This window comes from Cryptotermes secundus, unplaced genomic scaffold (assembly GCF_002891405.2).
Source record: "Cryptotermes secundus unplaced genomic scaffold, Csec_1.0 scaffold467, whole genome shotgun sequence".
In the NCBI taxonomy this organism is placed as follows: domain Eukaryota; kingdom Metazoa; phylum Arthropoda; class Insecta; order Blattodea; family Kalotermitidae; genus Cryptotermes; species Cryptotermes secundus.
Genome location: NW_019734357.1, coordinates 324,885 through 346,325, shown reverse-complemented (window position 1 = coordinate 346,325; position 21,441 = coordinate 324,885). Strand labels below are relative to the sequence as shown.

Genomic DNA, 21,441 nt, shown 5'->3' with positions numbered 1-21,441 from the left:
ATCAACAAATTCTCCACTTTTAACAAAATCCAGGGGTCTATTAGCATGTTCAACAGTGCTTGCCTGAAGTTTGGCCCGATCCTGAGCCAGTTTAATTCAGCGCACACCCTCGTGATGCTATGCTTCTACCTTCCCCTGGGCCTTCCAAGTGGTTTCTTTCCTTGAGGTTTTGTGATTAAGTTGAATCGCTAATGCAAACGCCACAGTACTGAGATCATCACGACTGAACCTGTTTCCACAGCATCCCTCTAAATTAACGGAATTTTTAACCACTAACCATGATCCAAGTTATTTATGAATCATTTTTAGATTTAAATCTATCCACAGCTTTCTTGGTGGAACAAGATGGGGTGATACAACAAGTCCAACTTCCTGTTTTAGTCAACACGCTTTAATAAGGTAAAGCTGTCCCTGTGCTTAATCAATTAAGCACTATGCCATGTAGGTGTATGGGGGAGTGGATGTATAGATCCGCATTTGCTTGACCTCGGCACTAGTTGGAGGTGAGTGGTCAGCTTCACGACCTGGCCGCTTTACCCCCAGGGAAAGAGCCACCAGTACCCATTGGATAGGAGGTTGGGTGGACCCCAGACCCGGTCTGGACGACATGAAGAAGAGAAAATTCTTGACCCTATCAGCCCGTAGCTCATCGCTATACCGACTGGGCTATCCTGGCTCTTCAACATATTTTAATAAGAAAAGGAAAAGTGGTCCAGTTCCACAAAAGAGACTTCCAAATCAGAAGCTTGAGATTGAAATTCTCTAACGTTAGTAGTGCTGAACTCAAGAGGTTCAATACCATGGACACTAAAGGCTGTCACTGGACACAATCTCAGGTAGGTTCCATCCATCTACCACCCTGACAAGTTATTTCCCTATGATCAGTTTTTAATGTTATCCTGTCACCTCTTACCCAGTTATCAAGGTAGCCCCCTTTCTGGAGATTTACCCATCAATAGCTTGTATGCATTTCTTGTTCTCATTCAAACTATGTACAGAACCCGTGTGTAACCATTCAATCCAGTCTGTAAGATCTGGTCCTGACTGAGGTGATGCTGACTATTACTTCTCTCTGGGATGTGGCGTCATGCAGTCTATTTGATGTTCAAATGTTAAGGAGAAATGTTACCTCCATTCGTCACAGATGGGGGCTGCGTTTCTCCTTAACATTAGCAAACATCAAAAAGAATACACGGCGTCACATTAGACGAGAAACAAAATAAAAAAAAAATCCGTGGCTTTAATCCGCGAGCGAACTATACCGACCGAGCGACCGCCGCTTGTCGGCGAAGTTAGTGCCAACTTTAGTGGATAGAGGGTGTCGCGTGGTGAGCGCAACGAATCCCCACAGCCTTTATTTCGGTTTTCTAAACCGGAGTCGCTACTTTTCCATTCAAGTAGCTCCTCAATTATCCTCACGAGGCTGAGCGGACCTCGTTCCAGACCCACTATTTCTCAGAAAATTTTGGTAGCGCCGGGAATCGAACCCGGGACCTCTGGATCTGTAGCCATGAACTCTTGGCCACTAGACCACAGATTAGACGACACTAAGCTTTGTTTGGACACGTCTTCACTTTTACGTGGTCCTTTTCCTCATTTCACCTTTTGAATCTTTGATGGACAGTTTCGTCTATGTCCTTCACATGATGTGTGACGATGTATATAAAGAAAAGGCACAGTGACTGAATCCCATTTTCCCAACAGGGCCAATTTTTACTATCCTCCCCTAGCAACATAAGTTTTGAAAAAGCTCTAACTCTTGATTGTGTCAGAGTCGTCTGCTGCTAGCTGAGCCTTGCTTATTGCATGCACATGATTTTCCTCCTTGAGTCATCGCAAGGTTGCGTCGGACAAATACTTGTGGTATCCGAGCTTCGAACTGCTCACGTTACCAAGACTCGACTAAACCACTAGCGTTATGTTCTCTGGTCGGAATGCAGACTACGGTAACAAGGCTACATCCGCAGCGAAAGCGGTTATACGGCGTTATATCGTAACAAAAGGGGCGTGAAGCTGACCTCTCACCTCCAACTAATGCTGCGGTCAAGAAAATGTGGATCTATATATCCACTCCCCTATACGCCTTCATGGCGTAGTGCTTAATTAGTTAAGTACAGGGACAACTTTACCTTTATACTGTAAAAGTAAAGCTATCCCTGTACCAGGCCGTGAAGGCCCATAGGGTTGTGAAACGTTGAGGGTCCCATGAAAAATGCATGTATAACTTAACCGGCGAGACAGTTTGTGGGTAATAAATGTGTGAACTCTTATACCGTTAAGACATCGATTCCTCTGTGTCTTCTTGCAAGATTTATCCCGCGATTTTGCTTCAAAAGGTCCTTGTGAAGTTGTGATTATAAACTGGTGCGAACTAGTGACTTCACTAAAAATTACTAATTATGCATTATAATGGATTGTGCTGCAGAAAGGCACACAAGTATGATGATGAGCTGTGTTGTTCTTTCCCAAGATGTGCTCCGCTCTATATAGTTAGTTGCTTAAGGCAGGCTGCGCCACAGCTCAAGCGGTTAGTCGCTGGCTTCTCACCGCGGCGGCCCGGGTTCCATCCCGGGTCTGGTCAAGTGGGATTTGTGATGGACAAAGTGGCGCTGGGGCGGGTTTTTGTCAGAGTACTTTAGTTTCCCCTGCAAATCTTCATTCCACCAAATTCTCCATCATCATAATCACCCGGGGCAGGCTACAATAGGTCAATCAGTGGCTGCCGTGCGGAGTGGACCCAGTTGGACTCCCCCCCCCCCACTAGGCGAATTGTTTAAAAAAATAGTTTAAGGCAGTTTTAGTTTAATTTAGTTTTACGTTTTGTACTTCATTTTATATTCCGATACACGCACGGGACTTACAACAATTGAAGCTGACTCAACTTTAAATCCATCAATCAATCTAATCAATAATCACAACAGACCTGTCACTAAGAGTTTAGCTCAGCGTTTGACTTGTATTTGGAAGACGCACCGGACAGTAACTATTTTTCGCACTCTTACTCAGGACATGGACTACGACTGGTTCATCACTGCATAACGTCAACAACAAATTTCGCGTCCATCAATAATGTACTAAACTAAAAGCTACAGTGGATCAACCGAAAAAATCCCGGCCTGATGAGTATTAGTAGCCATTACACGGTGGAAGCATCATTACAATTTGGGTCAGACGGGGAAGTTATTTCGGCATCAGGACCTAGCCCGCGGGAATGGGGAACTACTAACATGGTGGCCTCAGTGTTGCACGTAGGAACCAGTTACAAAGATGGACCTCAAGTTATGTTTTTATATTCACATTAAAAAGTATAAACATATCCAAATGTAGCCATATTAATGATTAAAGCTTCCAGAAATTATGCGTTGAACTCCATACACACACGTGAGCCCAGATTTATATCTCGAAACCTTGCCGTTGTTAAAACTTTTTTAAAACCTATTTCTTCATATTGAGATCTGAATTCGGGAGGTTCTAGTTTCGAAACTCGGCCGAGAAACCTACAATATTGTCCTCAGATTCGTGGATAGTACCACGATTAGGTTCAGACCGCTTCCTTCGAAACTTTTCCAATTCATCTATCACTCATACTATCTATCGGCGCTAATGGCCGCGCCGTAGCTCAAGCGGTTGGTCGCTGGCTTCCCACCGCGGCGGCCCGGGTTTGATCCCGGGTCTCAAGTGGGATTTGTGATGGACAAAGTGGCGCTGGGGCGGGTTTTCTCCGAGTACTTCGGTTTCCCCTGCCAATCTTCATTCCACAAAATTCTCCATCACAATCATCATTCCACAAAATTCTCCATCATCATAACCAACCGGGGCATGAACAATAGGCCAATCAGTGGCCGCCGTGCCGAGTGGACACAGCTGGACTCTACCCCCCCAGTAAGCAAATTTAAATCAGTCGGCGCTATATAATTTCATCGTCGCAAAATAGCTCACAAGAAATGCATTACGCTCCAGGTTTATACACATTAATGTAACCCTCTACTTGTATGACGGCGTAAGTTACACAGATTTAGATAGTAAAATCAGCTCTTTTGAATATGAATAAATATCCTAGAACCCGCTGGAAGCTACAATTGTAAACGTATTGGATGTCCATTTCTTAGATCCTGAGTTAAGGAGGCATGATATATTTCATAAATCTTGTATCTTGCTGACAGACACAGTTGACTGTAATTCTTCGCCACTTATATATCAAGTGAGCCACACCTCGAAACACCTGTTTCATGGCAGTTCCCGAATGCTAAGTTTATACACAATGCGACAGATGACATTCAACATTTATTGGAACAAAAAGTAAACATATGTAAATGATTATGCGGAAAGACACAACTTTAATGGTTTAAATTGATTAAATGAACACTGAACAACCAAAAACTCATCTAAACCGAAAACAGTTTAGGGCAAAAAGTATTACTAAGCTGTGAAAGTGCAATTTTCCCATACGTACCCCATAGTTCAGTCGGCTACGAGCTCGACTTTCGAGAAATCGAGGTTAGGTTCGATTGCCGGCAACTGACAGAGACGTGCCTCTTCTTCAGAGCCATAAGACATGCTCTTGGGGCCCACGGGGGTGGAGGTTCCTTTCCCCGGGGGTAAAACGGCCAGGGATTGAAGGTGACCATGTATTACCAAGATTAAAAACCCGTTAAGCTATCCCTACATGCCCCATACATCTTCATGGTATGGCGCGTAATTAAGCATATGGATAAATTTGCTTCTACTCAAATTTCGAGGACGCGCGCTTTATTAAATCGCTCTTTGCAACTGTGCACACTTCATCGGCTCTGGTGATCACTATTGTCCATACAATTATATTGCTGCAAGCCGTGCCATGCTATATTTAACCCTGGGCAACTGTAATTGTCTTTACTTGCGCATAATTAAGTACAGATATAAACTTAACTACCGGTCACGGTAGCCGAGCGGTCTAAGGCATGTACTGTCTTCACTCGCTTGGAAACCGGGATCGTGGGTTCGAATCCCACTGAGGGCATGGCTGTTTAGTTTGTGTGTGTGCGTTTTTCTGTGTCTGTGTACAGGTAGAGGCCTTGCGACGAGCTGATTACCCGCCCAAGGAGTCCTACCGAATGTGTAAGATCTATAAAAACCGAAGTGAACGGAGTTCATGGAGGTAGGCCTGGGCCCACTGGGGCTGTAGTGCCAATAAAATAAAATAAAAGAAACTTAACTACGGTTATATTTTGCACGGTCCGTTTTCTGTAGGACAAACTGTGGTAAGGTGTATGTTGAACCAATATACGGAACAAATCAAATTGGCCCGACAAGTTTAGTGTGAACCCCCCCACAATGCGAGGTTTCAACAGAATCCGTAGAGCGGTTTCGTATATAAAACATGCGGTAGACCTTCCCCATTACGCGATCATTCTACGCCACTTTGTTCATAAAAATGTCAGCTCCACCATCGACGCCATGACGAACGTCCGACTAACTAACTTCCATGGGGGCTGAATCCTTCTTAGGAAGCCGCCTTGTCGCTCAGCCACTCAAGAACTTCCCAACATTTTACGAAACCTGACAGTTCATTGACGTGTTCACAAGAGCCTTTACCATCCTCCTAAAACCGCTACAGGCTTGTCCTGCAATGCATATGTATCCAAATAAGCAAAAGAATGTGTTACACGTATTACAAATTTAACAATTTTCTCTTCCCGACGCAGTTTATAAAATCCTAAACATTTTTTTCAGATCCAACACAAAGAAGTGGTGCAGCTGATCTCGTGGAATGGTGAAAGTTTTCTTAAAGTCTGTGGTTGGCTATTGCATACGAGAACCGACGGAGTCGAAGTAGGTAAGTAGGACGAGAAGCTCACATTTCCGCCGCACACTGCGCCACCATCGCCAAGGGAATTGCTGGACGTTATGTATTGCTTACAGTGGCCTTATGTCAAGTTAAAGGGGCTGGTGACGGAGGGTTGAAGGAATATGAAGATCCTCCAAACACGTGGAAACCACGTGTAGACGAGTACAATAACGAAGCTCCCTTTTCAACACCCCCCACCACAACACCGCTGGGGACATTCGCAGATTACAGTTAACTGCGATATGATACGCTGCATTAGGAACGTAATTATTTCGGTTAATTCGGTTATTTGCTGGTTTACTGGCCTGCAATATTGTTATGGTTTATATGAGGATTCTCTTACCTTGTTTTAACACGCGTTACAGGGGGATAAATGCTGACACCGTCGAGTTTCACCGAAGTTCGCGTTTTATAGGTCTATGGAGATACCAGGTTCAAACCTAGGCCCCGAACACCGGCTGTCTTGGCTGGTGATATTATAATCCGACCTCGAGACAAATGCTGCGATAGTGCCTTAAATTAGGTCACGGCCGCTTCCACATCCTTTCTAATTCTTTATTCAGTGATTATCACTTTACGCTATATAATACTAGCAAGTGTCGTTAAGCAATCAGGGAGGAACATACACTGAGGGTGTTTGAGAACAGGGTTTTGAGGAGAATATTTGTACGGAAGAGAGATGAAGTGACAGGAGGTTGGAGAAAACTGCATAATGAGGAGCTCCATAACTTGTACTCTTCTCCAAGTATAATTAGAATGATGAAGTCAAGGAGGATGAGGTGGATAGGTCATGTAGCACGAATGGGGGAGACGAGGAATGCGTACAGGATATTGATGGGAAAGCCACAAGGAAATAGACCACAGTAGGTGGGTGGACAATATTAGAATGTATCTTAGAGAAATAGGATGGGATGGTATGGATTAGATAGATCTGGCTCAGGACATGGACCAGTGGAGGGCTCTTGTCAACATGGTAATGAACCTTCGGGTTCCATAAAATGCTGGGAAATTCTTGAGCAGCTGCTGAATTGGCGGCTCCAGAAGGGCTCAGCTCCGTGAGTGAGTGAGATGGGAGATTAAGATGAATTTTGCGGGAGAGGGCGTCAGAATTTGAGGTTGGTGGAGCTCCCTCAAGATCGTTGTCCAGTGGCGGAATTTGCTATTAGCTGTGCTGAACCTTCGGCTTCTGCTACTTGAGTGTTAAGATTAGTGTTCTCCATCACTACGAACTATGCCTTCCTTGTACAAAAGTAAAGAATGCTGACAGTTTCATTATTTATAAGTCAGAACCTTAAACGCCTTACACTTCAAACCAAATTGACACGCGCGAGTCTCAAACTTGTGGCCCTATGACGTGAGTTCTCTCCTGCGTTGGAAGAGTAATTGTAGTTCTTCCTGTGGTTAAAGGCCTGTCGATTGTTTCATGGCCTTGCTTCGCACTACGAACACATATGGGGGTGTGGAGGTATAGCTCCACCATTCTTAACCTTCGTACTAAATGGAGGTGAGTGGTCAGTTTCACTGCCCGACTGATTCACCCCTGGGGAAAGAGCCCATGATACCCACTAGATTGGAGGTTCGGTGGGACCCATAGCCAGTCTAGAAGCTCAGACAAAAATCTCTTACCGCTGCCGGCAATCGTACCGCGGTCGTCCAACTCGTAGCCCGTCCCTATACAGAGTTATACTGGCTCCTACAATATAATTATCCCGCAAGTCGCTACAACCTGTACACTCTGCAACATGTACGTCCACAATCCATTCAAATGTGAGCTACAGAAATAATTCATCGGCCACCGGAACATCGCTATCATTGCCACGATTTTGGGGTGACTGTATACGGGGTTTTGGGTTGGATCTTGGATTTATTTACCACGTGAACACACGACTCCTAATTAATATTTTACACATCACTCACACACACACACGGGCAAGTGTCCTAAGTCCGTTATAGTCTCCACCAGTCGTTTCCTGGCAACAAATTTTAACACAGGAACTATAACATTCTCACTGAATTACACACTCCAAATATCACACAGTCTTCATTTCACAGCCGCACTCTTGCAACTATTTTCTTACCAATCTCAGGTACAGAACTCTTCTCAATTGCAACTCCCTACTGTCCTGCTCATAACATCTCGGTACGGAGTACATAGAACACATCCCGTTTCCACAGAAACTCTATTGTTATGTGCGTACTGGTTTCCGCGAGAACATATTTAGCGAGCCGTTGGTCATCAACGGTCGTTATTTCCGGGTATCTCGCAGTCATTGCATAGCAACGGCTGCATACGCTGCAGTATTATTCTTTTTGACATAATAGGCGTAAGGATGTGCGATGTGTAATTGTGTCAGATTGTAATTACATAGGAAATACCAACCCCTCCTCGCTGGCCAACTTTCCTTTGATACGACAGTGACCGCATAGAAAACGCATCCAACTATGTGTTACGGCGGGAACGTTTTGCCGAGCTGTTACCTAGCAACGATAGGGGTATACAGAGTTAAGTCCGCAGACACGCGTCAAACAATTCTTCTATCTTTGCTGCGGTAACGTGTTTTTGAACCGTTGCCTAGCAACGAAAGGATACACTTCACCGAGTCTTTGCCTAGCAAAGACGGGAAGCTACATATATACTAACACAGACTGATGGAAGGGAGTTATGAAGTATGCCATGATATACATACCACGTTTAATACAACCAGATTCAGGCATTCATAAGTTAATTTTAATTTTAATTAATAAGTTAATTTTATGAATTGTGATTCATAAAAGCAGGTGGATACGAAAGTGTGTTCCTGTGAAGCACAAGTATAGAGAATTCTTGTGGGGAGGTTACCGAGTTACACTCATGACACCTTACTGGGGCACCGCCGCGGTATTCCTTCTCGTGCACCTTCCACCTCACCCTGTCCCGCACGGGAGATCGTACCATAAACTACCCCCTGCATAGCCGTTGAGGTTGTAGCTGCACTATACCAGACTATTTTGCGAATAAAGGCATTACAGATAACTGAAAGGAGAAGCAGCACACAATAAAATACATGAACACAGTCAAAACGGGGGGAGAATGGCTTATGAAAGGCTACCGGTATCCAAAGACCGCCGAGATAACTTACAAAACTTGGAACGAATATGTGAAGTCGAAACAAGTTTGATTGTCCGTACCACGAAGTGAAGAATTTGAATATAAGCAGAATATTGTTATTTAGCAAAATAAAATTTCGACCCTCGTCCCCAAAACGTAACGTTCATGACTTGGATTAATTACGTCTCCATCAAGTCCTATCAAATACACCAAAATTATTTGCAGAACGTAAGAAAATGTGAATAAAAATGGCACTGAGCCGTATGCGACATGATGATACATCTGAAAACATACACCGATCATCGATGAAGATACAGGAACAGAAGGAAAATACAGACGAGGAGGCCACAGTAGTGGCATGGAAAGACTGTGTCCTCCACCATCACAAGCGTACATCTGTAACCTTGGAGGCAAGGTTCCACTGGTAACTATCGGCCTTCAACTGAACAGAGAGGACATCGCGCGTTTGGTTTCCAAGACTGGTTCGACCGAGGTAGCACTTTCATACACTGCTGAGGAAGGAACGTTCAATTTTATCTAGTATTGTTCTACTAAAATACACAAACTAATATCATACAGAATTTCAAATTACAGAGCAACAGGATACATGACAAAGTTATATTACAGTATACCATTAGAAGTGAAGATAACGTTGGAAAACATCGTTCATTTGAAATTAGTTAACTTGCCCATTTTTTGAGTATACACTAGCTTGTCGATGCAAATGACGTTAGCCACAATAACAGTACCCACTGCCTGGTTTCTTAAATGCGCAATAGATGGCAGTGTATCATAACGACTGTTCCTGCTGTCTTCCGGTATCGGCTTCCAAATGAAATCTGAACGGCAGGACTAACTTCACAAGACGAAACTGTCTGCAGGGGACACTTAAGAAAACCAGGGTAGCGGATATACTAATAACACCTTAAAAATTAATACAGTTACTGTTTCTTCTTGGCCTGTTAACGGCTTCTACAGATTTCTTCCTCTTTTTGGCCTATACAAAAGAAGCTGCTTCGGAAGTCGTCCTCCCATCCTTCACGTATAGTTAATCTGGATACCGACAAAACGTTTGTGATTTTCCCAAGTCAGTCCAGACAAATATTGTGATGGTACATCCAAATGATGCCATAACCACTTCGTCCCAAAGCATTTGAAATTCATTATTCACTAATCATCCTACCATTAAACCCTATACATGCAATGTAAACTACATACTAATGCAGATGAGTGTTTGTTGAGGAGCCGCCAATTCTGCAGCTACTCAAGAATTTACCAGCATTTTATGAAACCGGAAGGTTCATTACCGTGTTCACAAAGAGCCCTCCACTGGTCCCTAGCATGAGCCAGATGAATCAATCCCATCCTATCTAACATCCATTTTAATAATGTCCACCCACCTACGCCTTGGTCTTCCTAGTGGTCTCTTTCCTTCTGGCTTTCCCACCAATATCCTACATGCATTCCTCTTCTCCCCCATTCGTGCTACATGCCCTGCCCACTTCATATGTAAATTACTAACAGTGTCGTTAATAAACCACAAATAAAGCAAATGATAAAAGTTTTCGCTGGGAGAAACGTTAACAAGCTCTAATGTTCAGTGTTGTTACAGTCGGGGACATTTTCTTTGGACGCTCAAGGTCATCATCACCCCTTCGTTTATCATCACAAAAATACTGCTAGACGAAGTGTGTGCTGTATAAAAGCACATCTGTTGGGAGCAGAGCACGTAGTGCAGGTAGCAAGGGATAGCTCTACAGATCATTAGTGGGAGGGAACAGAACGACCTAGACTGGCCAAAACAAAATCCCTCAGCTATAACGTCTCCATTACGACACTTATCTTCATGATTACAGCAACTTTTATAAGAAAAACGAACGCTTCGATAGGGTCCATTAAAAATGAACAATACCCAGTTGGCTTGACGATAGCGGGATCCCACCTCGATACCCAGATGGAACGTCACCTATATATCCTCAGTACCTCCAGGTCAGTGGTACAACATTACAGACAAATGACATACCATGGACCTTTCCTCCTATATCTTCATAATCGTCCTGTAATTTCTCATTCGAGTGTTCTCTCTACAGCCCTTTGGACCTTGGCCGTCTTTTTAGTTTCTTAATCCTATACACAGTCGGTAGTACCCCCTGCACGCAGGTTCGGCCGGTCGCAAGGAAACTACCTACGCAGGGAACAACACAAACAGAATAGCGCACACAAGACATTCATGCTTCGAGTAGTATTCAAACCCACGACCCCACTGTTTGAGCGGGCGAAGAAGGTTCATACCTTACACCGCGCGACCACTGTGATCGGCTAAAATAAATGATAACAGCACGTAGTGTTCCCAAGCGGTCACCCATCCAAGTACTAACCACGCCCAATGTTACTTAACTCTGGTGATCAAACGAGAACTGGTGTTTCAATATGGTCCATAATACATCGTGGTAAGGGCGAATGGTAAAATGTCCCTATGCTTAATTAATCAAGCACCACGCCATGAAAACTAATGGGGAAGTGCAGGTATAGCTCCACCATTCTTTACCTCGGCATTAATCGTGGGAGACAACTTCATATCCCCACCGCCCGCTTTACCCCCGGAGAAACAGCCCCCAGTACCCAATGGATAAGAAGCTCCGGGCGGGGGCCTCAAGAGGCGGTCTGCACGCTGTATAGTAAAGAAAAATCTCCTGCCTCTGCCGGGAATCAAACTCCGGCCGTCCAGCCCATAGCTATACCGACGGGCCTATATCGACTTGGCATGTTACGCGAACTTCAACAAATGAACTGAAGCTTGACGAGATTCGCCGTCTTGAAATACACTAGGGGTTATCAGATTCAAGATACGAATTACACGAAATATGTCGCACAAGATTTTAAACTCAACACCTATCGTTTATTGTTACACATATGTATTGTCACTATCGACGGTGTTTTGGGCTGGAGATTATTTATCACTTTACCACACGACTCGTAACTACAATTATGATGCCATCGCTGATCTCCGCGCTTTACAAATCACTACAGCACACACTATGTCTTTTCAGTCTGATGTGTCTTCACTAGTCGTTCCCAGGTAACGGCTTCTAACAGTGGAGATTCTTCAGCTTCCGCGCTCATTTCGTTGCCCGCTCGCTCTCAACTTCACCGACTACGTCTTCTCTTCATAAACTGAACTTATCCCAGTGATAACCCCTTGGCACGGACTGATGTACTCCAACCGTTTCCGTGGGAACATGTTTGTTTGCGAAGGCGTTACACAGTAACAGCTGCGTATACTTGCTTATTAAGAATCTGTTGCCTAGCAGCAGATGTTGTTTCGCTGTTTTGATGTCGTTACCCAGCAACGGGTTAACACGCTACAGTATTAATTTCCGAATTATGAACTAAAAACTCGAGTATTTGTTCACCTTGGTTTATTTCCTTGAAACAGCTCCTCAATTATCCTCACGAGGCTGAGTGGACCCCGTTCTAGACCAAATACCTTTCAGAAAATCTGGCAGTGCCGGGAATCGAACCGTGGACGGGATCTCTAGGCAGGAACTCTGGCCACCAGACCACAGAGGCGATCAGTTCTGCATAAAAATACTACACAACATAATATCCTATGTATGTATAGTCAATCGTAAGTCACTGTCGCTGGGCAGTAAACAATTTTTTTCTTTCTTTATCCCTTATCCTTCATTCCTTTCCAGCAAATTTAATACGGCGTTATGCGCACATTCAGTCAACGGCCGGGCTTAGTTCTTTCCCGAATCTGATAGTCTACGTTACTTCTCAGATGAATTGCAAGAAGATATACGGAATAAAATTAATATTCAAACAAGACTACACCCAACAAAATCTTGGATTTTCGTTACAATTTCATTCATGCGAGCCACTGTGTCGAGATCTCCCTGAGGCCCACTCAGCCTCCTATCCAGTTGGTACAAGCAGCAGTTTCCTCTGAGTTAAAACGGTCGGGGCGTGCAGCTAACCACTCTCCTCGATCTAACCGACCGAACTGACTAATTGGACGACGTTTCAACTTGTATCAGGTGGCCAGTCCGGTATCCTGACTGGGGTTTATTGTGGGTTTCCTCAGTCCCTCCAAATAAATGCTGGGATAGTACCTTAGGCCACGATCGCTTCATTCAGCGTCCTTTCCAATTCAGTGTTCACTATGAACACCGTTAACACAAATTACAAATACACAGAATTCGGAATTCACCACTTACACAAATCAACCTATTTCACGGGGACTACTTGAATTTCACTTATTTTACTGTCAAATAAGTGTCTGTGCAGCACAGCGCGTGGTTTGGATTTCTACACGCAGGTCTGCGCACACTCGCGTTTAATTCACGCTTTCTTTACTTTCTCGTATAAATCTCACTTTTTTTTTTTTAAGTTCAAAATTTGAAGAATCTCACTTCAACGAACAACCTTCGAGACTTCAAACCAACTTCTGTGTCTGGTACCATTTGGGGTTGAGTTGTCTTGTTATGTCGTTCATTTAACGACACTATCAATAATTCATATCATGTCTAATGACTGCAATTTTTTAATTCGCATAGTGGGGGGGGGGTGGAGTTCAGATGGGTCCACTCGGCACGGCGGCCACTCAATAGCCTACTGTACCTGACCCGGGTGATTATGATGATGGAGAATTTGGTGGAATGAAGATTGGCAGGGGAAACCAAAGTATTCGGAGAGAACCCGCGCCAGCGCCATTTTGTTCACCACAAATCCCACTTTACCAGACCCGGGCTCGAACTCGGGTTGCCGAGGTGGGAAGGCAGCGACTAACCGCTTGAGCTATGGCGTGGCTATGACTGAATGACAGTGAACAGTGAATTGGAAAGACTGTGAGGTATTTTCCTGAAGGGGCACAAGAACGCCAGGAAAAACCTCAGACAGTTTGTTTCCTGGTTGAGATTCGAAACGAGCATATTGTGAATATAAGTCAGAAGCGCAACAGTTCGCGCCTACTTCCTGCAGGTATCTCTACCATTTTGACCTCAGCACTGGTGGGAGGTGAGTCGTCTGCTTCGTACCCCCACAGCTTTACCCCCAGATCCCCCGGTACCAAATGTATTGGAGACTGGGTGGGCCCCAAAACAGCTGTGAATGACGCTAAGTAAAAATCTTACCCTTACAGGGAACCCCCGGCCGTCCAGCCCGTAGCCAATCGCTATACCGAATGAGCTATTCCGGGTCACTTTTGCGTGTTTATTTTTTGTTTCGATTTTATTTTCATTGTTTTCCCTCCCACGAATAACAAAGCGTACAGAAATTCATCAATAGTTCTTACTTGTCCTGTAAACAACACTTACGCACAAATCACACAACTACATAAATCCGTGCTAAAAACGACGAATAAAAATTATAGCTACATCTGTACATAAGACAGTTATCTTTCCTCTTTATTTTTGAATATTTTGTGTTGCAGTTATCATATAAATACACCGACAGTGATATAACAGGCCTCCTTAATGTTTCTGCATAATTTCACTTATGTCACTATATGTCTCCCAAACACATTACCATATTCTGAGACTCCGCAATATTAGCCTATGCTTTCAACGTCCCTTGCAATAGCAAACTCCTCTGATTAGTGTGACCTACTTCTTTCACTACTGGGCACCGTCAACGTGTTTCCTTAATGCAAAATGTTATTGTTGAAATTATTGATTCCCACCATTATAGACTGCTCTCGGACAAAATTCTGAATATTTCTTCAAATGTGACCGCTTTTCTGCCGATGTGTAGGTTTGCATTTGTATATAAATAAGTCACGGGCCTACTTTTGTAGTATTACTACAGCTGCCCTTTTTTGGTCGGTACACATACCGACAAACACTATACGTGTGCCGGCAAACTTATCGAAAGTCGCATATCTGCCGGTGCATTGTAGTCTATGTTACGGACCTACTGTTGCAGTATACAATCGCTACCCCTTTTTGGTCGGTACATATACCGGCAAACAGTATATGTGTGCCGGCAAACTTGTCGAAAGTCGCACATCTGCCAGTGCATTGTAGCCTTTGTTACGGACCTACTGTTGCAGTATACAACCGCTACCCTTNATTACTACAACTGCCCTTTTTTGGTCGGTACACATACCGACAAACACTATACGTGTGCCGGCAAACTTATCGAAAGTCGCATATCTGCCGGTGCATTGTAGTCTATGTTACGGACCTACTGTTGCAGTATACAATCGCTACCCCTTTTTGGTCGGTACATATACCGGCAAACAGTATATGTGTGCCGGCAAACTTGTCGAAAGTCGCACATCTGCCAGTGCATTGTAGCCTTTGTTTCGACCTTGAGGCTAAAACCGCGCGTGGTAGTACCGGAAAATGTTTTCAGAGTAAGAAAACAACCACAGACTGAGCATCAAGATTTCGCATCGTCGACATGTTTGGTTTCTTAAGTTAGTTAGGTTAGGTTATCACTGTTAATATTGGAGTCCATCATGTTCTATCTCATTCCCCATCTTCCACCACCTCCACTTCCACCAAACAGAGATTTCGTATTTTGTAAGACCTGTTCCAGCTAAAATATAGATGGGTCACAAAGCAACCATTTCATATTAATCGTGGTAGAAAATTTAAATTTACAAAGGTCGAATTGGCCTGTAATTGCACGATGTTCACACATCAAGTTTCATGAAAATCGGTCCCTATTCCAACAGTTGTGAGGAGAACAAACAGGGATATGTCATAAGCCTCTCTTATGCTGAAAGTCAAATAGGGGTACTAATACAGTATAAGCAATAGAGGTTTGAAATCTGAGTCTTAACTCTTTGAACACAATTGTTACTATATGTACCGAATGTCCTAACATTTAAAAATCCATAAATTTTCGGGCTCGTATGTATTACGACCTACTTTGCGTTTGGTGTAACAACCGAACCAGTTATAACAAGAAATTAATAAAACTTATTTTCTCCAAATACATGTGTTCAAGGAACATGGATCGTATTGCCCCTTTATTACTTTCGGGAATTTATACTCTCGTCGCCCAGAAGGGCACGGCTTTATACAGTGGAGAGAAAACTTTCTGTCCCCCACAACTCGGCACTGTTTGCTGCAACAGCAACACGCTGTCCGTCCAACCAAGGGTATGAAGCACACCTGCAAAGTAGGCCAGTGGCAGGATGTATGGCTGGTCGTGGAGAAACCAACCAAGGGGTTTCCGAGCTGTAGCATCGAGTACTATGCACCGGCTGCTTGCTCGGCAACCTGTACAGCAGAAATCCATGAGGAGAAAACTGTGGCGTTACAGGGTACAGTGAAATCTTTCGACTGCTCGAACTATACGTTGGACTGCTTCTGTGCTCCCGCTCTTTGTCATATGAAATGGATTTCGAAACTAAAGTTTAGGCTCCATTGCCGAGGTGAAGAATATTTGCGAGTTCCCCGTTGTGACGGCTACTCAAGGGGTTTTTCGTGCTTTTTCCTGTCACTCGGGAGAAATTTAACCCCCCCTCCCATAGGACCAATAAAATTTCCATTTTTATGTATTCCTTAACAAAGTACATGAAATAAACACAACTGAATAGTGAATAGCGAAATCATTTCGATTAAATGTAGAATTTGTGTATCCAACTCACAGATTTCATTATGGCAGCCAACTTTTACATGACACATATTTCGATAAGAATATTTAACGAAATTCGAGGAAACATTCGTGATGGAGCGTTATGCAGTCAGCTTTGCAACAGCAGAATTTCATCAGCAGTAATGAACATTAAGGTTGGGGCCACACGAGAGCACAAAATGCGTCCGTTGTAACGAACGTCGTGACGTCCGTTGTAGATTCGGATGTCATCGCTAAGTAAAGGCACTCTCCACAGCATTAGTCGACGTCTACTACGAAACCAACTACGGTACAACTCGACACGTAACAACAAGCTCAAACTTTCCGAATAAGAATGCCACTAGTTCGAGGGTGAACTATTACGCTTGGTAGATACGGGACAATCTTCCGTCACTCTGACGTAATTAGGCTACAACCTGTCCACAGGACCGCCCAGATTTTACTCTAGTCTTCCGGGTGCGCTGCCAGTCAGTGCAGTGCCTTGTATTCTGCGTCCTACTAGACAGCTGGCCGATACCAGTAGCGCACGATCAGCGCCAAGTGCCATGCAGCAGAGATCTCTAACCCAGGTTGCTGTAGTTCGTGTTCTCTTTTCATTTTCTCGACGTATTATGAGCTTGTATCTAGGAATAGGCATCAGTTCGTCCCTAACACTACCGGCAATAATTCTCCACTCATAATGAATCGTACATCCAGCATCTTCATACGTATACAGATGAATTACCCCATTATCGGCCATCATTCATACTTCGTTTTCAAGTGTTTTCGGTTATAGAGTTATGGGGGCCTGCTATCCTGGCCAGGGTTTTCCTCAGTTCCTGTAAACAAATGAAGAACCATTACCTTAAATGAGGTTACAATAGCTTCCTGCTACTTCCGCCATGCTCGTCTAAAGTCATCCTTTCATTCTACTTCACTACATCTTAATCTGGCCCATTTCTCGATTCTACCAAGTCCTTAACGGTTCTGCACTCCTGCCACGGTGTGAAACGTTATGTCCACGACGCTTATTCGCCTTCATGGCATGGTAAATGATTAACGTCTAATAGCAGTGATTGTATTCAACATGCATAGATTTGAACGAGCTTAATTAACGGAAAAAAATATTCGCGGAACTATATATTAACATGGGATGGTTGTACGCAGTTCAAATATGCGGACAATGAAATTTCGCTGTTTTGTCACCTTCATGCAAGTTTTGAAGCCCTTCTCGACGACAGTGTCGAGGTTTCCGCGACGTAAACGATAAAACCGTCGAAAATGTCGATTGCCAGACCCCGTTGCCATGGAAGCGAAGCAGGTGAAACGACCACAACATGGCACTTGTCTCCTCTGGTGGACGACTACCGAACTACAGCGACAATGGGTTTCGTTTAGTTCTTTATTTTTGGTGGGTATGGTTGAACTAGCCTCCGCGAACGGTTGAATTTAACAGAAGACTTGTTAAATGGTAACAATTCTGATATTTCTGTTCTCTGAATCGGTCATTAATGATAGAGATATCAATTCACCGTCTTTCACAAACAGCAAAGACCACAATGGAGTTTTAATAGGGAGGTTCTCTAACCACGAAATATTTTTATAAATTAATTAGATATTGGTATTATACCTGTTCCTTAAGCCTTTTAAGCCAGAAATTCATCTAATATAAAATTTCAGCTCATACCTCACAGAAAACACTGCAACTCTATTACAAAGATCAACTGGTTAATGTTGTACAAGGTAATAATCGTTGTTTGCTTTGAGGATCATACGAAACGCGTAAAGACAATGTGGGAAAACGAATCAAAATACACTGCTCATATTGAAGAAAAAACTGTGCTTTTAAAGGTCTATTCTCCCAACAGTCAAGTAAGGCGAACCCAATTCGGGCAACAATCGTCTGCTACTAGGTCTGACAATCCAAATGGGGTCTGTCCCATCCTGCAGCCTCTGTTAGGAAAGTTTCCTCGCTTTCTACCCTCTAATTTCATCCCCTACGTCTCTTGTTGTACCCTTCCCTATGCGTCAAACTCGGCTCGTATCCTCCCCTATACCCAAACCCTGCACGATGCTTCTTTTCCATTTGTGTCGAGCGAACAGGGGTTGGGACGAATGAAGGGTCGACTCTGCCAGCGTAAGGGTACATACGAGGGGTGACTATGCTGCTCCAACTGCTAGGGTAAAAATTTAGGCGAAGAAAAAACCGTCCTAACAGAAAGCGGTGTACTGTGTTGTATCTCCGACTCGTTTCCTTCTGTCCTTGTGTGTTTGTTGCTGGCCTGCGGAACCTCGGGGCCCGAGGCGGTGCTAGCTGTTGCGGCCTCTTTCGAACCTGTTTCCAACCAAGCGGTGTTGCCTATCCTCTCCACTCCTTCCTTTAAGAATTTACTTCTCTCCAACCAGTCTATAACAATCGCCATTCATTTTACAACATTGTCCAATGTTCACTTCACCCGATTACCACTTTTTATTTTTCGACTGCATATTGAAGAATTTTATAAAACGGCACTGAAAACTATCCGCTATATTAGAAACGAGATGATAATTTTGTAGTTGTCGGAAACGGGCAGGAAAGTTTAATGCTGCGCTGTGCTTGGCAACAATGCACGTTCCGTGCTGATACCCACGCTCACCCGACGTAGTTGGTAGCCAGAAACCAGAGCCACCGCATTCAGCCTTGCTCATGCGAGCTGATCAGGCTTGCTTGGTTTACGTGTTTCACAACACTACCTTGCGTAGCTATGACGTCACAATCAACACACCGTATTGTTACAGCTGTCTTGCAACGTCTATTTCATATACAGCAACAGGCATAACGAAGGCACATCCTTGTCATCTTTCAAATTACGATCCTTTCGAAATTTTAAACCCTGTGTGCCGACTTACACACTGCCTGTCAGAAACTACACAGCAGTTACTGTATATATCTTTATGTAAAACTGATTGTCAGTTAACTTAGTGCCAGAACGGGAAGACAGTATGTAGCCTTAACGCTATATCTGAACTTTTAAACACCACGCCATCAACACGTATAGGGGAGTGGAGGTACAGCTCCACCACTTGACGTAGGCACTAAATGGGGGGAGTGGTCAGCTTCACGTCCTTGCCGCTTTAACCCCTGGGAATCAGCCGCCTGTACCCATTGTGTAGGAGGCTGGATGGGCCCCAGTGCCGGCCTAAGCGTTATGGGGAAGAAATATCTTGCAAATGACGAAAATCGAACTGCGATTCCTCGGTCGTGAGGCCCGCAGCCTAGTCGCTATCTCGGCTTCTGTTAGCCTGAACAAAATACCGTAAAAGTATGCAATGTACAATTAACAAGTACGTCTGGTAGAAGGAATTATAAATTAAATACGATTACATCTCCTCTTGTAATAATGAAACATTAAATTCACACACAACTATTCAGTTAGGTGATGCCCAAATTGCCGACAGGTGACAACTACATACTGGATGCATGATTAAAGCTTCAATGTTCACTGCTAATACGTACACTGAATTCGAAAATGTAGTCTGTATAGCGACTAGCTACTGGCTGGCCGACAGAGAGGTCGGAGTTCCAGTCCCGGTAGGGTCAAGAATTTTCACTTCTCCATGTTGTTCCGACCGGCTCTGGGGTCCACCCAACCTCTTATCCAATGGGTACCGGGGGTAAAGCGGCAGGGCCGTAAAGCTGACCACTCATCTCCAACTAGTGCAGAGGTCAAGAAAACGTTCGTCTATACATCCATTCTCCCGTACGTCTTCATGGCGCAGTGCTTAGTGAAGTACAAGGACAACTTTACCTTTACTCATAACACAATTTTCGTTAATTATGTAGAAACCCTTAAGACTTACGGGAAAAAGCGTAGAGCATATACAATGTGCGTTTCATGTTTCTCAACAATTTTTATTCTCTCCAATAAATACGTTACGCGGTACATGAAAAATCGCATATAAGAGGCGTTCTCGTACAGAATAGTCGTTAAGCTATCAGATTTAAATTAAAACTGAAATGGCTGGCGCAAATTAACGTAAAATTCTCACATGTCAAATTTCGTGAAAATCCATTCAGTGGTTCTCCAGTTGCTTTTCCATACGTATGACAGATTTCGCGAAAACATGTGTTCCGCAAGGTTGCTAATGTTCCTGAAACGGCAAAGCCCACGATGGTTCCGCTCGTCCTGTCAATCGCCAGGCTGTTCAGAAGTTATTTCCGGATACACACATACGATGTTTCTTTTTAAAGCATGTCAGAAGCGACGTATTCCAATTATCACGCAGGGAACTGAATAAGTATAGGAAATCTACATGTTACGAAGCTGTCGAGTTAGGGCATTTGCATTATCGTTGTTAACAGCAGGCGAGATCGATATATCGAGAATCCTGTGTCCTTCATATTCTGTATCCGCTGAACATTTACCAGAAGGTGGGTTCATTGTGTTGTAATTTCATAAATCCGTACATCCGTGTCACAAACGCAAATAGCTCAAGCAGTAACGCGTCTAAGGTATTCATCGGTGCACAGTTCGAATCTCGGCCGGGCGAGGCTATCGTGAGAAAATTTGTGGTTCTCGCTAGTCCCTCTATGCAGATGCCGGGGTAGTACATCAGATTACGTCATGGATACTTTCTTCCACGTCATTTACAATTCATTATTAACTGTCATTCTGCGTATCATTCGATACTACGGTGGGTAAATAAAATAGACAAAACAAATACATAAAAATAAATATTCCGATATCAGATTGATTCGTAATATGTTCTGCACCACATTCTTTTAGTCCGTAGACCCCAACAAAATTTTGTCGTGGGATATAAGCGCAGTGGGATCGCGTCGCCAGGCCTGTGCGCGCCTCCCGTCATATCTTGGAATGTTTGGGAACCCGGTGAGACGACATCCCTATAAGTGAAGTGCCTTTAAAGAGGGTATAGGCGGCAGAGAGCGGATATTTTGTAATTTTTCAGTTCAGCA

The 21,441-nt window shown here is 43.8% G+C and overlaps 1 protein-coding gene across 1 annotated transcript in view; it reads right to left on the bottom strand.

Annotated features, from left to right (window-relative positions):
- The window catches only part of LOC111868853, a 63,873-nt gene that overhangs the window by 7,696 nt on the left and 34,736 nt on the right, over window positions 1-21,441 (bottom strand). The window lies entirely within an intron of this gene.